Genomic DNA, 2,176 nt, shown 5'->3' on the forward strand with positions numbered 1-2,176 from the left:
AGTAGTATACTGATGTTTCCAGGGCTGCCTATATCAAGCTCTGCAATGGCATGTATGGCTGTCCCTAACAGAGAAAAGTAATACCTGAATCTTTAAGATCTTAGACTAAGAAAAACTGAATAGATGCAAAGAATACTTTTCTTTCTAAGTCTGACTAAAAGAAAAGTTCAAACAGAGGGCTGCACTTTAGGATTTCCTTATGCCCTAATAAGCCATAGCGACATTGTCTCACTTAAAGGGGCTGTCCAGGACTTTTACACTGATGATCTATCCTTAGGCTAGGGTCAGACGGCCGTAGATTCTCTTATCTGAAAGAAACAGGCCAGTTGTGCAAGTCACACGATCAGAATTTGATCCAAGTGTTTGCATAGTGTGATCCGATTTTCTCAGACGAGGAGAAGATGGAAAACAAAATTTCCACATTTTCTCCATTCTATGAGTACATGGAAGTATGACTGCATTCAGATGTCATCTGAGTGCAAAGTCTCATGATTTGCACGTACTCATTGACTTGCATGGCCGAGTGCAATCTAATCCAATGGAATTCGGACATGCTTCGTTTTTTTTCGTCAGAAAAAAGTCGAAAATATGCACAGCCCCATAGAACAACATCGGTCCGAGTATGATCCGATGTTTTGTCAGCTCGCACTCAGATGGAAAATATAGTGGTGCGCACCTGACCTTAGGATAAATCATCAATATCTGATCAGTGGGGGTGCAACACCTGACACCCTCCCCTGATCAACTGATCCCAGTACCAGCGGCCAGAAGTGCTCAGTTGTGGAGCTGCACAGCACAGCTTCATCAACTGTATAGTAGTCATTGCCAGACACTGCACACCTGCCCCCTAATGATTTGCACCAGGAACAACTAATTGGCAGAAGTGCCGGATTTCACACCCCTACTTATCTAATATCGATGACCTATCCCAAAGATAGGCCATCAATATAAAAGTCCCAGATAACCCCTTTAATGATACAACATATTTAATGATTGTATGATAAGCGCCCTACAACATCTTTAATATACTTTGACCACGATTCATCATTTGTGGTGCTTTTTTAACTAATTTTTTGTCTTGTCTTAGTTGTCATTTTTTTGTGTCAGATAAATTTGGCGCAAAGTTACTTTCTTTCTGTTTTGAACTGTTTTCGGAACTTTTGGTGCCCAAAGTCACAAAAATTGCACCAAAATGTTGGCATATGCAAAAAATACACCGGGGGGGGGGCTGGAGTGAAGTTGCGCCAAATTTTGTGACTTTTTAAAATGTCGCAATTGATGTATCAGGCTGAAACACCTGGAATTGCTAGACTCTGCCCACAAAGTGGAAAAAAATATGCAAGGAAATAAAAAATAGACTTCAAAAAAGGAAAAAGAATAATGAAATTAGGTGCAGAAAAAAGTGCAAAACACATATGAAACATTCAGATATTTAAAATCTGTTCTGAGTAGATGGTTTGATGACACATACAATGGGGCAGTACTGTGGCTATGCAGCACTGGGGTTCATGGTTCAGTTCCCACGGTGGACAATACCCGGAAGGTGTTTTTTCGTGTGTTTCCTCCCACACTCCAAAAGCATACTGATAGGAAATTTGTGTACTCCAATGGGGACAGAGATGATTAAGTCTGTAAACCACTGTGGAATGTGATGGTGCTCTATAAGTAGAATAGATTCTTGCCCTAAATATATATACACACTACTCAAAAAAATAAAGGGAATACTAAAATACCACATCCTAGATGTCCAGTTATAAATCTTTATTCATTGCATAGAGGAATGCATTGAGAATGATAAAACATAAAAATGATCAATGTAAATCAAAAGTAATATTCCATGGAGGTCTGGATTTGGTTTATACTGAAAATCAAAGTGGAAAATCAAATTACAAGCTGATCCAGCTTCAGTGGAAATGCCTCAAGACAAGGAAATGATGCTCAGTAGTGTGTGTGGCCTCCACATGCCTCTACAACCTCCTTTCAATGCCTTGGCATGGTTCTGATGAGGCAGCGGATGTTCTCCTGAGGGATCTCCTCCCAGACCTGGATTAAGGCAACAGACAACTCCTGGACAGTCTGTGGTGCACAGTGGCGTTGGTGGATGGAACGAGTCATTATGTCCCAGATGTGCTCGATTGGATTCAGGTCTGGGGAAAGGGCAGGCCAGTCCATAGCA

This window comes from Dendrobates tinctorius, unplaced genomic scaffold (assembly GCF_039654945.1).
Source record: "Dendrobates tinctorius isolate UK_male_01 unplaced genomic scaffold, ASM3965494v1 ptg000062l, whole genome shotgun sequence".
Classification (NCBI taxonomy): Eukaryota; Metazoa; Chordata; class Amphibia; order Anura; family Dendrobatidae; genus Dendrobates; species Dendrobates tinctorius.